The sequence below is a fragment of the Melopsittacus undulatus genome, chromosome 1 (assembly GCF_012275295.1).
Source record: "Melopsittacus undulatus isolate bMelUnd1 chromosome 1, bMelUnd1.mat.Z, whole genome shotgun sequence".
Classification (NCBI taxonomy): domain Eukaryota; kingdom Metazoa; phylum Chordata; class Aves; order Psittaciformes; family Psittaculidae; genus Melopsittacus; species Melopsittacus undulatus.
This window is the reverse complement of record NC_047527.1, coordinates 35,340,106-35,354,903: the sequence shown is the minus strand read 5'-3', so window position 1 is coordinate 35,354,903 and position 14,798 is coordinate 35,340,106.

The following is a 14,798-nucleotide window of genomic DNA, read 5'->3' as shown; positions in this document are numbered from 1 at the left end:
AGAATAAAATATTAATGAAAAGTAATCTGGAAATAGGCTGAATTTCAGGCAGAGTGGGGCAAGGCTGTACCATCTGTGTGCAGAAAGCAGAGATGATTGTGGAAACCAGGGGCCTTCTCTGAGCTCAGAGGACAGAGAGCCAATGCATGGGAAGGAGGTTATCCCCAGTTAACTTTTCCTGTCTGTTCTCTGTTCCTCTGGTCTTTTTGCATCAGCTGGGACAACAGTCTTCCGAAGTTAAGCCTGATCCCTTCCTCATGAAGGGTTTGAGAGAGCTGTGCCAGGTTGTCATGCCACCATACAAGGCCTTGCAAGCAGCCTTGTGTTCTTGACTGCATAGTTTATTTGAGCACCTCTGTTTGTCTGCAGTGCTATAGTTACAGCTGAATTCATAAAAGTAAAGGGATCCCAGGTAAAGAGGCAGCTAATGCTGCTCAGTATTGTTTTAAATGAAAAATGATCTGTGCCAAAATGATTTGTTGCTTTACAGGTAACTATGTCTGGACTTTTTAAGGAATAGTGGCATGGTGAATTCTGGTAAAGCTATAGGTGAATGCCAGGCCTGACAGAGAGCAAGTGAAGATGAAGAACTTTTTCCTAATATCCATTCTAAACCTCCCCTGGAGCAACTTGAGGCCATTGCTCTCATCCAATCACTTGTTATTTTGGAGGAGAGACCAACCCCCACCTTTCAGGTAGGCGCAGAGAGCAAAAAGGTCTCCCCTCAGCCTCCTTTTCTACAAGCTAACCAACCCTAGTTGCCTCCGCTGCTTGTTACAGGGCTTACTCTCCAGACCCTTCACCAGCTTCATTGCCCTTCTCTGGATACACTCCAGCAACTCAGAATCTTTCTTGTAGTGAGGGGCCCAGAACTGAACACAGTATTCAACATGTGGCCTCACCAGTACTGAGTACAGGGGGACTGCTGGCCACACTATTTCTGATACAAGCAAAGATGCTACTGGCCTTCTTAGCTACCTGGGCATGCTGATGCCTCATGTTCAGTGTCAGTCAGTCAGCATGCCCAGGTCCTTTTCTGTTAAGCATCTTTCCAACCGGTCTTCCCTAAGCCTGTAGCATTGCATGGGGTTGTTGTGGCTCACACCTCGTTTCTTATGTTGGTGTGGTTGTGCCATCGGCAGTGTCAGTTCAGCCCAGTAGTCCAGCCAAAGACCAGCCTCCTAAGAAAGTTTTCAGTGCAATCAGTGAATTGATCAGACTTGCCTGCATATTCAGTAACTCTTACCCAAGAAAGCATATGGGGAAATGTGATCAGGGTGATGAGAAGAGCTGGTCTACTGCTTATGGTGGCACTGTCTTCATAAATCATCTTGATGAGCTTTGAAACAGCACAGTAGTAGTTAGATTGTGATCACTTTAAGCTAGAATAAGATAGAACTGCCACTAAAAGAAGCAGTCCTTCTTCCTGCTCCTGCTTATATGTTTCTTGCTTCCTTGGTTAGTATAAGCATTTACATTGTCATATGATGAATTATGTCTTAATTATATTCAGAATTTAATTAAATTGAATTTAATCTGACAAGAAACAGAGAATTTTTAATCCAGGTATATTCCATATCCTGATTCATCAGGCAACCTCACAAATACTTGTGTAGCTCAACGGGGGGGATAACACCAGGACAGGAACAAGAAAATGGGCAGGAAGAGGGCAGACTTGCACTTTTTGGCAACAGTACCAGTTTATGCCAACTTAAAAGTATTGCTTAAACTACTACTATTAATACAAATTTTGTTCAGTATTTCATTGTGCAAAAAACCACTCAACCCTGTCTCTCCATGTGGCCCCATATATAGATCGATGGATGGGTCAATAGATAGGACCAGTGTGTTAGTGCCAGTGTATATGATCCTTTAGCTATAGTGGCTCACTTGTCACTTCTGTTAGCTGCAGTTTAGTAGTTCAGATTTGTTCCAATTCTGTTCTCATGTACCAGATGCAGATAATCAGTGTGTGATGGATCGGGATCCAGATGGATCTGGCAGATGGGAACCTGGAACAGGAGAGAAACAGTGTTTCTGTTCTGCACCTGCAGGCACCTTGGTGAAGAAGTTTCTAAGTCTCTTACATAATGTTTAACTGGTCTGATGGTGGTTCTTGCTCATGTAATACTAAGGTACAAAGAAGGCATCCCTTTGTGGAGTCACAGGACTGCCACCCTTGTAAAAAAAAAAGTGAAGCAGAGTTCAAAATATTCACTGTATCCCTTATGCAAAGGATCACAATCTGTCAACTGAAATCTAAGAGATACACTCACAATATTTACTTGAATATTTTAAGAGGTTTGGTTTTGGTTTGGTTTGGGTAGGGTTGGGGTTTTTTAAATAAATTCAGAAACTGAAATTTGGAGTTCATAATTTGTAGAGTGAATGTTACAAGAGGTTAAAACAGGTTGCAGTATATTTGCTGCTGCACTGAAAGAACAAAAAGCAAATATTTATTAGCTCAGTGAATATTGATCATTAGGTAAATTCCTAGGTTGGTTTCAAACATTCGTACAAAAGCATATGACACCCTGAAGTGACCAATAACAAAACAAGCATCCATCACTGTGAGGAAGCTCTTGCAAGGTGACAAATTTATTCCTTAAAGCTAAAATATACAGGCTCTTGCTGTTTTGAAATACATTCTCAATAGTACAGTTAAGTGAGGATACTTTGTCCTAGTAAAGCATTATATCTGTCAGTTGGTGACAGCTGCAGGAAAAATGTCAGATAACAGTGAATTAAAAACCACCTCTTGTAGTCAATAGAATAAAGTTTTGAATTGTGGCTGGAAACTGGAGGACATCAAATGTTCCCAGCTGTAGCTTGCACTTCTGTGCTGGAAGTTATACTGGTGCATGTGCTGGAATATGATCCTTTTTTTTGCTAGGATTTTTTCTGTGGGAATACATTTTATTCTAGCTTACCTACAGGAACTGTCAACTTCTTTCTTCAGCATTTTGCTCGTGCTTATAGATGAATAATTCAGTTCCCAGATTCCATGGCATCTCAGCATGCCATTCCCTGATATTGTGAATGAAGAAGGATTACAAGTATCCATCTTAAACACAGAAGGAAAAATATTTGAAAAAAAAATCGTTATATAGGGCTTTTTGAAAGGTTTCTTTGGTATTTTTTTTGAACTTGAGGACTGATTATGGATGTATCAGCCATTAACTGTCTGAGAAGGTGATTTTCTGATATATCCTGTTGAAGAAAAGACAGTTTCTTTTGGGGAACATAGAAATTAATAGCACATCTTCACCCTGAACCTGGAACCTACTATATGGTATTGTTGTATGTGAGGCTATGCAAATGTAAAGATAAACCCAAGCCAGTATAGTGACTTCTTCATAATGGCAAACTTTTCTGTCTCTGAATACCAAGAGTACAAAGTTCTGTCAATTTTCTGAGAGTCTTTCACTGCAAAAGATGTATGGGGGATGTATGGCAAAGGCAGCAATAAGAGCCACTGATTTATTGCTTCTCCTAGCCAGCTGCAGCAGATAAAATTGCTAAGGAACTGTTACTGGAATTTAAGGAGAAACTATTGAAAGGGGGGAGCCACAACCTGCATTCCCTGTTTGTTGGAAGGTGCTGTCCCTACTATTAAGCTTTCCTAGACGACTCTGTGAGTGTGAGTCTGGTTAATTAGTTATCTCCCCAGACACCTGTAATAGTTTTAACCTAATTTTTATATATTGAATGACAGTCTTCCCCTTGATCTGAGGTGAATTCAGCATATCACTTTAGAACTTGTGCATTTTCAAAGGTTGATGCAGATCTCGCTCAATAAACTGATAATAACAAAGGATGGGTTGAAAATGAAAAGGGACTGAGAAAAGCTGAATGGAATTCAGCTAAAGAAAAATATCCCTTTAATCTCTGGGCAGGGTAAGTCAAATAAATAACAAGGATGGTTTCCAAGTATTTTAATATCCGTATTGAAAAGCTTAGACAGAAAGGTCATAAAAGTCATGTGAATTAAGGTGAGAAGCAATAAGACTGGAGCAATAACTACTTTTTACTGCCATGAAATGATCTTTGAATCTGCCTGATTGTTTTCTTCAGCAACTGCAGTGGGTATTTTCCTGTCAAAAATGCAATAACAGATATTTCAGCATATACATTATAAGCTGGGCTTTGTGACAGGAATGAACGATTTTGAATATGAATAACTAGAAAGGTACAATTGAATGGGAGTTAGGGGTATTCTTGCCTAGAAGAAAGACATTAAGGAAGCACTGTAGTGATTCATTCCAGTATCCCAGTTAACTCATTAAGTATTTACTAGATGTGTATTCAATCAGGTATCTTTACAAGACATTTTGAAATACCTACAACAGTTTTGGTTAGGCTTCCAAGATGTTTCTAATTTCAGGACAGATGTCAGAGCTGATGTGCAATTTGGATCATTAAAATCTGGACTGAGTGGTTCACAACATATATAATAGATGGTTTCTTGTGACAGTCAAAGCTGCAGTTGTCTGAGTTTGAGCCAGGCAGACCTGGAGTGTTTAATTTCGCTACCTGAAAGTGTGTATTGTGTGCTGTTTCTTGATAGAAGCTTTGTAATTGTAGATCTCCTCATAGAAAAGTAGGGACAGTAGCTATCAGAAAGTATTGCTGTGCCACTGGTGGAACTGTTGAGGTGCAATTTATAACTGTAGCTGAGAAGGCCAAACAAACAAATGTTTGACTGATAAAATCTTATTTATCACAGTTTGTGAGACATGCAGCAGATAATTCTACATGGCCAAGTTCCTGCAAATCCATAGAGCCATTATGGATTTTTGGGACTGCTTCTCTTCTCAATTCCTCACAAATGTGATTTGAAGTAAGTTGTGCTTATCAGTACCACAACCCTTGCTTAAGCAAGGAGTCTGTAAGGAGAAGGCTTTGCGCCGGGACCTTATGGTAGATACATAACAATACAAGTTAACGCTAACAGTAATTTTTATGGACCAAACTTGCTTCCTTGGCTCACACTGGGACTAGATAAATAGCGCAATAAAAGCTTACTTACATGAATTCAGTAGCAGGTTATAGCAGTGGAGCTTCAGTTGGTCTACTTGAGTATGCATGAGATGGGCTTCACACCTCTGGATAGCTGCAGGTGTCATCCTTAAACTGCTCACTTGACAAAGCACTTCTATTCATTATTTTGTTCTTCCTTAACTTTTCCTGAACTAAACTCTTGTCACCACAGTGCTTCTCCTTTGCTCACCATTATAGAACAGAAATAATTTGTGGGATATTATTGTGCAAATGGCATAAACACAGATGTCAGAAAGAAACAGTATGGTATGTTTTTTCAAAATGAGATGTGCTGGCAGTAACCTCTCTCACATGGATGAAGTCAACTCATAGCTGTATACTTAGAAACCATAACATTCAGTACAGGCAACAAGAATTTCTGCAGTACATATGCGCCTTGCAAGCTTGCTTCCTTAATCTTAAGGCACAATAGTCCATGAAGAAGCATATAAAGGAGGGCAGAGAATTGCCAAGCATTCAACACTGTCCACAAAATATCCTTGTCTCTAAATTGGAGAGACATCAATTTGGTAGATTGACCACTCAGTGGATAAAGAACTGGCTGGATGGCCACATGCAAAGAGTTGTGGTCAATGGCTCAATGTCCAGCTGGGGACCAGTAACGAGTGGTGTCCCTCAGGGACTGGTGTTGGGAGTGGTCTTGTTCTACATCTTTGTTGATGACATGAGCAGTGGGATTGGGTGCGCCCTCAGCAAGTTTGCTGATGACACCAAGCTGTGTGGTTCAGTTGACACGGTGGAGGGAAAGAATCTCATCCAGAGAGACCTTGACATGCTTGTGAGATGGGCCGATGCCAGCCTTATGAAGTTTAACCATGCCAAGTGCAAGGTCCTACACCTGGATCAGAGCAGCACAGCTACGGGTTGGACAGAGAAGAGATTCAGAGCAGCCCTGTGGAAGAGGTCTTGGGGGTATTGGTTGATGAAACTGAACATGAGCTGGCTTCAGTGTGCACTTGGAGCCAAGAAAACCAATCGTATCCTGGGCTGCATCAAAAGGAGCATGACCAGCAGGTCAAAGGAGGTGATCCTGCCCCTCTACTCTGCTCTTGTGAAACCTCACTTGGAGTACTGTGTGCAGTTCTGGTGTCCTCAACATAGAAAGGACATGGAACTGTTAGAACAAGTCCAGAGGAGGGCCATGAGGATGATCAGGGGACTGGAGCACCTCCCATATGAAGACAGGCTGAGAAAGTTGGAGCTGTTTAGCCTGGAGAAGAGAAGGCTGCATGGAGACCTCATAGCAGCCTTCCAGTATCTGAAGGGATGCTGGTGAGGGACTATTCATTAGATACTGTAGTGACAGGACAAGGGATACCGGGTTCAAACTTAAACAGCGGATATTTAGGTTAGATATAAGGAAGAAGTTCTTTACTGTAAGGGTGGTGAGGCACTGGAATGGGTTGCCCAAGGAAGTTGTGAATGTTCCGTCCCTGGCGGTGTTCAGGGGCAAGTTGGACAGAGCCTTGGGTGACATGGTTTAGTGTGAGGTGTCCCTTCCCATGGCAGGGGGATTGGAACTAGATGATCTTAAGGTCCTTTCCAACCTTAACTATTCTACGATTCTATGATTCTATCATTTAAAAACAGTAGTTTCAGGCATTCATGTCACAAAATGTGAGACCTCACCAGAATTTTCCCCAAGTTTGTGAAGGCTTAAGTTTATGGTTTCACTTCTTTTCACTGTAGTGCTGGATCAAAGGTAGAAGATTAAAATCCAAGTTGACTTCAAATTCAGTGAACCATATAAGAATGAGGTTGTGTCCTTCGAAATGGGTGTGAGCCCTCTACGTAGCTGAGTGTTCTCTTTTAAAAATTTGAGTGATAACAACAATGTGTTACAAGCAGGCTTTGCATATTTGTGTACATTTGGTAAATGTTGTCACCGTCTGAAATATAACATTAAAACATTCTGGTGTATTTGCAAACCTACATCTTGTTGCAATAATTGCAAACATTAATTTACTAAAAAAATAAAAATCACAAAACAGAGAAATCTGTAGTCACTATTTCTATGCATAAATTCTGAGGTTATTTTTACTGTCACTAGAAAGCATTTAGTTCACTTGGACAATTTTAATAAATGTTTTGCCATAAAGCTATGACTGCATTTTGATTTTCTTGCTCATGAAAAGCTCAGAGCAGATTTTCTTTTTAATGAATGTTTTGGCTTTTATAAGAACAAGATTGGTTTCTGCAGTGGGAAGTTGGAGAGGCTATAGCTTTGTCTATTTGTTTACTAGTCTCAGTTACTGATGATTTGCATCAAACACGAAGTTCTTATAGATTCTTATAAAAACAAGATAACATTTTCACTTTAAATTCAGGGAGCACTTTAAACTTAGTTGCCTTTAAATATCATATAATGGCTGCTAGAAATAGGAAAATGGGATAATTTACAGAAGAAACTGACTGCTAAAAGGGGTTATCTTGTATGGATTCAGCAGGCAGCTAGCATGCAGTCAGCCGCTGCTGGGGTGAAATCTGCAGGGTCTCACCAACCCTGGAATTTGCTGGTTTCGGTGACAGATTTGGAACTAGCCTGTGATGGATTTTGAATACTCTACATTGCTTGATCATTCATGTACTGGTATGTTGTATATCTTTAGTATTTTCTGTATGCTGTATAGTAGCATTTGCTTAACTTGTAAAAAAGTCTGTCCGGGAAGAAAGAAGAGAAAGAATGCATCAAGCAGCTAACTCAAAAGCCATGCATCTAATTGTTATTTATGGGGCTCTTAACATTTTTGGCTCTCTGTCCAGGAAACTACAAAGACAAGAAATGAAATGTGAATGTAGAGTAACAAAAATAACTAGCAGGATTAAAAGAGACGTGAGAGAGAGGGACTGAAGTGGAGAAGCATTCATGGTCCACAGCACCTGAAAGACACCAGGCTTCACTTGTGGTGGCTGAAGAAATTAGGTCTGCCTGAATTTCAGTTGAAGTTACATGACAGAAATATATGTAGACATTTTGCTGATTATGTGCACATTGCTTTCTATTAGGCAAATATTTACAGCTAAAATAAATAACATTTATTTTTAAGAAGGCTGCTTGTTCCTTGAATGTCCCACGGGTAACCCTGAGAGTAAGAACTTCAGGCATCAGAATTCATCCAGAGCTGGCATGTAAACATGTTTGATGTACTGGAAATTAAAGGATAAGCCTCATCCTAGGGTGGAATTTGTCTTAATTAGTTTTAACAGTTGTAAAAACTAGGCACCTAGTCTAAACTGTCATCTGGACTCCTGCTATGCAAAAAGATTAGCATCTAATGAGTAATTCATGCAGTAACAATGGTACCAAGTCTAACATAGATGTGACCTGTCATCTCTATATCTTTTATTTTTCTCTACTGAAAAATATTACTACTTGGTACCCTGACTACAGAGGGTACCAAGTCAATTTAGTTTAGATGAACAGCTTTCACAGAGTTAAAGTCAGATGAGTAAAACCCACCTTCAGAACAGGACTGTGAAATTCTCTTCCCAAACAGGTGAAAGATGAGGCTTGGTACCGCAGGGGAGGAATACAGGAAACACAAAAGGTGAATGGTGACATTGGTAAGCCTGTAACTTGTGATATCTCCAGTGGTAGGACAAGGGGCAATGGGTGTAAACTGGAGCATAGGAGGTTCCACGTTAACATCAGGAAAAACTTCTTTAAGAGTGACAGAGCACTGGAACAGGTTGCCCAGGGAGGTTGTGGAGTCTCCTACGTTGGAGATATTCAAGGCCCACCTGGAGAAGTTCCTGTGTGATGTACTCTAGGTTACCCTGCTCTTGCAGGGGGGTTGGACTAGATGATCTTTCGAGGTTCCTTCCAACCCTTGGGATTCTGTGATTCTGTGATTAACACTTTGGGCTGTAGGATTCTTGACAGTTATTGTCAATATGCTGAAAAACAGTGACTGACAAAAAAGATTTGGATCTTTTCTTGTGGTGTTGTATATATTTGTCAGGTAAACACAGAGAGATTTGTAATTGGAGTGTGGGAGCTTTGATAAATAATATACATAAAAATAATTTTTCAGAGTTTAAATATTATTATTTATTTATTATTTATTATTTTTAAAGATGTATACTAGGCAAATAGACCAACTCTGGCTGTGTTAAAATTATCTCCCACACTGAATGGCAAGTAAAATAATACATATCCAGTAGTTTTCCCTTTCAGTGCAGCCTTGAGTTCTGTACTGCAGTGAATTTAAGGAAAAAGTGGTTTAAATAGATACACATTGTCAAGATTTAATGAAGCCTAAGAGAGCTTTCCTTGGAAACATTCCTATATAAATCTCATTTTCTGGGTTCCAGTGCTGCTTTCCACTTGGAATTTATTGCATGTCTTTAATTTCATACTGTGTACTGGTGGTACAGTAACTTTATCCTTTTCAAGTATGGTATCAATCTATACTTGAGAAGTTGTGTACTTACAAAAGTGCACTGAAGTGCAGAATAGAGAAAAATCAGCATTGCATAGCATGATGAAAAGTGGAAGAAGAAATGTGCTTCTACCATGCAGGGGGATCAATATTTTGATGAATTTTATGACAATTGAGGCTTTCTGTAAAAGAAGCTAATCTTAACCCTCTTTACCTTTCGGTCTCCAGCACCTTGAAGCAGATAAATGGTGATTTTTACACTTGCACGTGTTCCTTTGTGGAAATATGACCCAAATATAAGGCCGACAACTTCTGCTACCTCTGTATGGACTCCACTGCTCTGCTTATTTGCACAGCAGGTACCAATGTAGTTTTGCTGTCTTAGGCTTTATCCACATCTACAGCTGGAAGGGTGGAAATAAAGTGCCAACTTGTACAGAGTGGGAAACACTGGCTGACACACCAGAAGGCTGTGTTGCCATTCAGCAAGACCTGGACAGGCTGGAGAGTTGGGCAGGGAGAAACTTGATGAAATTCAAACAGAGCAAGTGTAGAGTCTTGCATCTGGGGAAGAACAACCCCATGTACCAGTACAGGTTGGGGGTTGACCTGCTGGAAAGTAGTGAAAGGGAAAGGGACCTGGGGGTCCTGGTGGATAGGAGGATGACCATGAGCCAGCAATGTGCCCTTGTGGCCAAATCCTAGGGTGCATTAGAAAGGGTGTGGTTAGTAGGGCAGGAGAGGTTCTCCTCCCCCTCTACTCTGCCTTGGTGAGGCCGCATCTGGAATATTGCGTCCAGTTCTGGGCCCCCCAGTTCAAAGACAGGGAATTCCTTGAAAGAGTCCAGCGCAGAGCCACAAAGGTGATGAAGGGAGTGGAACACCTCCCTTATGAGGAGAGGCTGAGGGAGCTGGGTCTTTTTAGCTTGGAGGAGACTGAGGGGTGACCTCATCAGTGTTTACAAATATGTAAAGGGTGGGTGTCAGGATGATGGAGCTAGGCTTTTTTCAGTGATATCCAGTGATAGGACAAGGGGCAATGGGTGTAAACTGGAGCATAGGAGGTTCCACGTTAACATCAGGAAGAACTTCTTTATTGTAAGAGTGACAGAGCACTGGAACAGGTTGCCCAGGGAGGTTATGGAGTCTCCTACGTTGGAGATATTCAAGGCCTGCCTGGACAAGTTCCTGTGTGATGTACTCTAGGTTTCCCTGCTCTTGCAGGGGGGTTGGACTAGATGATCTTTCGAGGTCCCTTCCAACCCTCGGGATTCTGTGATTCTGTGATTCTGTGAATTGCCAGTGAAGGTAGTAAGCATTGCTAGACAGATACCTTTACCCCTTTGCTAACATACACGCATGCTAAAAAGTAATTATGTCGCAGTGTTCCAGAATATTAGCTAACATTGTCCCTGTGGAGTTATTTCAAGGGCAGGTAATTTTTTAGGTAAAAGAAGCTTGACTGTGGACTCTGACACTATCAGGTGCACAGAGAAGTGATTCTCTCAATTTCAGTGTCCATTTGGTCTTCTCCGCTTGTTTACTTTTAGAAATAATCTGAGCAGTATCTGCTTACTTTGCTTGCTCAGGATGAAGATATTTTTACACTTCTCAGAGTGTCATTCAATCCAAAATGATTAGTCTCTGCTTGTTTGCCAATTTTTTTCTAAGTTTGTTATTCCAGCTGTTCGTTTAGTCACAGATAGCCAATCAGTCTCCCAATAGGCTATCTGACCCAGCAGTCCTCTAATTATTCAACACATTAACATTACTTAACATTATTTCCTTTCATCTTTATGAAGTATTGGTGCTTCACTGATTTTATTCCTGATTAAAAATAAAAATGCCTTTTCATACGAGTCCAAATACTCTCTGCTGCTCTTGTGGCCTAGAGTCTTGCTTTTTGATTTGGCCTTTTTCTACTATACCATGTTAGACTTCTGTCCTTTACCATTATTTTTAGTCCTGATCCTGAGTGAAAGACATACTCCAAATGTTCCACTTTTGGTCTGCGCATTGAGAATTACAGTATGAAGATGATACATATTGTACTCAGTATGGTTTTGTATAAGACTTTTCATAAATCATTTGTCTTGTGGGATTATTCCCCCCTCCCCCCTTACATACAGACTGTTTTCAACAGAGGAGAAATCTCTGAACCCAAAAAGGAATTTTTAAGAAATCATCTTTTCATGTGTCCTTCAATAGACACTTAAACAGGGGAGAGTTATTCTTGTGTGTATTCAGGCTTTAGCAGTGATGGATTGTTTAGGATTCTCACAGAGGCACAAGGAAAACAAGATAGTGACTCCAGCAATTGGAAATAACACTGTTTCTGATGGGCTGGGGGCCAACAGATCTGTAGCCAGGCACATCAGCAAAGCAGCTCTTCCCTTGGTGCCATGCAGAGGAGCAGGAAATGAATGGGGACCTTCCTTTCTCTGTTAAAACACTGATGCAAATTTCAACTTTTTATTTTATTTTATATTTTTCTCCTTTTTAAAGTGCAGTCCTGACAGCAGTGTAAACATGAGTGCTTACTTTCAGTTCAAGAGGAGGGAGTTGTAGAAGAGCTTTATGTTCATTAGCCAGTCTGCATCCAAACTGCTGTCTGAAGAGTATCTCCATCTCCAGACATGTTTGCAGGGAAGGTCCCTGCTGAGCCATCTCCTGAAGGTTGCACTTATTATCTGCAGTGTTGGTAGGTGAGTATTTGACAGGTAGTGGACTGCATACACTGACTCCCTAAACAGCTTTCAGCATGACAGCACCTTCAGGTTACTTCTATCTCAGCTTCTCAGAAAAGACACTTCATTTCTTGGAAAATACCTGAAAACAATCACAATAGCTTCAACAGAAAAAATCTTTAAAATGTATAAGAAAGGTGAGGATTTTTTTGTTGTTGTTTTTGTTGTTTGTATGTTGGTTTTCTTTTTGTTTGTTTTTTTTTTTTTGTCTAAAATTATTGTTTTAAACATGTATTCCTGCAAATGGTTAACATACAGAAGAATTGTTCATGGTCTGAAGCAGTCCAAAAATCCTGGTAGCAGCTGGTATGGTCTTGTAGCCTCTCCAGAGCTACTGTTATGCACCACGACATGCTACTAGACTTTCCAGGAGCAGGGTCAAGACACCTTTGATCACTCTGGGCAATGGTATAGGACCTTTATAACCCATGAGGTAACAAAGGCTTTCTAGGATGCAGTCCACATAGGGAGTTGACAGCATAACAACTTCTTACAGCCCCTGCCATAAGTGTTCACAATAGCAAAACCCAACCCCTTGGCTATATTATAAGGTGCAATACATGAAGGGCTTGTCCCGTGTTCTGAGCTTGTATTTTCTATGTTAACAGTAGTAAGGGATAACCCACACAAATACACTGGAGAAACTCCAGGAAGAGAGCTTCTTGTGTTGCACCAGTGAAATAGTGTCCAAGGCTTTTAGGGAACTGGCCAACTAAGCTGAATTTGCATGTGCTTCCAACAGGCAGAGGAGAGATGATGAACACATGCTGCCTGTTATCAGCAGCCCTGTGGTTGCCAAGAATTGCAGCTACACCATTACATAAACCATCACACAGTACACAATGTGCAGACAGACATCTTGTTTGTGTGTGAATGGGTCTGCGTAGGTATGTGGGGAAGTTCACACATTTTAACAGGTTTATGATTTAAATTTAGTACCAAAAGTTAGGCTCTTTTATAGCTGAAGTTGTCACCGACAGACAGTGTTCAATTCTGTTTTGAAATGGAGGAAGATAAGTGGAGATGCCATGCAGCATGAAATAGCAAATTCATCCTGTTAAGAGGAGGCTCAAGTACATCTGGTCTTTTTGACATACTCTGCGCTACCAAGGCCAAAGGGCAGCTCTGGTTCTCGTGCCACACTAGCAGGCATTTCACTCATTTAACCCTTAAAACACTGCCTGGCTCACAGGAAAATTATCTTTCCAAACCATAATAAGCTCTGTAAATGTGATAATTGAATTTAAACAGAGTAAAGCAGTTACTCTGTATAAAGAACTTAAAATACACCAAGTTGCCTTTTTTTTTTAAGCAGCTATTTCTAGCTCATTAAGCAGAAGAGCCCTGTACACTCAGCTTTTTGACTGTACTCCTTCAAATCAGCCCAATCAACCCAGATTTTCTCAATCTAGAAACAAAGTGAAATAAAACAAGGGAAATGAAACAGTAAGCAAATTGGTTGTTTCTGCTCAGCTTTTATATGTATATACATGTATATATTTCTGTACAATTTTTTTTCAGTTATGCTATAAAAGAATAAGCCACCTGAAAACTCTGGCTGTGATTTTAACAGATGAATTATTTTCAAGAAAATTGAAAAATCTGTTATAAAATGAAGCTTTCTCAGACTCTATGGTGTGTGTATGTATCTTCAGACCTAACATAATACTCTCTAATAATTGCTGAAAAAAAAAAGGGTTCATTATTTGATTAAAAAAAGAGGCAGCCCTCCCAGCACTGAGCCATCCTGGTATTCAGAGGAATAGCTTGGCACATTGTAGTCAGCACAAAAGACTAAAACACCTGCTCACAGTCATTCCACAGTGTTTATTTCATTATCTATTATTTGAGATAAAGTATGTGCTCCTACTGACCCAGGGGTACATTAAAATACTTCATTGTTATGACTGTTTCTCCACATATATTTTTCAATAGCTCTGAGCAGTGCTAAGGTGTCTGGACTCTAAGAGCAAGCAGGATGGATGAAATACATTACCCCCCGTATGCCTTTATGGCAAATGAATGGATTTCCTTTGTTGTGGGCAAAGTGCACTTTCTGCATGGCTGGGGACAGTGGCAGATTTTTTTAATTAACATTTGAATCTATTATTTATGAGTGCATTCCCTGATTTCTAAATCCAAGGGCAAGCCCTGCCATGCTTGAGTCAGTCCCTCAGGAGAGGGCTTGAACTACTCCGCTGAAAGCAGGAAGAGCCAAGACTTTCTGCTTGATCGCTTCTGGCTGTCAGGCAAGGACAAGCATTCAGGGTCTAAAGAATTGCCAATTCTAAACGTCCTTGCTCTAAACATCATTTTCTAAGGAGAGAACCATGTGTTCTGTTGTGACTCTTGTTATCCAAAATCCACAGATATTAACAGAACACCGTGTTAAGGCAGGCCTTTTTGACACCACATACAGCCTAAAGCAGTGAATTTCCAACAAGCTGCATTGTGCTTGCAGTGACAGGCATGTTGAGCTGAGGACTGTAAAAACCACTCTGGACTTGTTCACCTTCCTCCAAGACAGGCCTGTCACCAGCAGCAGTAATCCTGACTTCGTGGTGCTGATAGGGCTTGAAAGCCTAGTGATCCCGCCGCAAAGAAGGCA